This window comes from Neopelma chrysocephalum, unplaced genomic scaffold (genome assembly GCF_003984885.1).
Source record: "Neopelma chrysocephalum unplaced genomic scaffold, ASM398488v2 Primary Assembly neopelma1_95281, whole genome shotgun sequence".
Lineage (NCBI taxonomy): Eukaryota > Metazoa > Chordata > Aves > Passeriformes > Pipridae > Neopelma > Neopelma chrysocephalum.
Genome location: NW_020923963.1, coordinates 1 through 478, shown reverse-complemented (window position 1 = coordinate 478; position 478 = coordinate 1).

Below are 478 nucleotides of genomic sequence, written 5' to 3'. Positions count from 1 at the left end.
GAACCAGGGAAGGGGCTTTAACCCCCCTAAAACCCCTAAATCCCCCCAAAAAACATCCCCATCCCACACCCAGGCAAAGCCCAGGGCAGGGGGAGGAGGAAGAGGAGGAGGAGGAAGAGGAGGACGGAGGTTTTTGGGGTGGCTGCCCCCCCCCTTCCCCTCCCCCGCCGTGTCCCCCCAGGACCAAAGTGACGCCGCAATTCCTGGAAAAGCCGCGCGGGACTTTCCCGGGAATTCGGGGGCGGAGGGAGGGAGGGGCAAAACCTCGGGGTTCCCCCCGCCAAAATCAGGGTGTGACCCCCCCCAGGACCCCCTTGAGACCCCCAAAACCGGGGGATGGGGGCGATGAAGCCCCTCTCCCCTTAGGGGGGTCCTGTTCCTGCCCAGACCCCGGGATCTCCTCAGAGACCCCCAAAAAAACCCCACGGATGATCTGGGGAGTCCCAAACACCCACCGGGACCCCCCTGAGACCCCAAA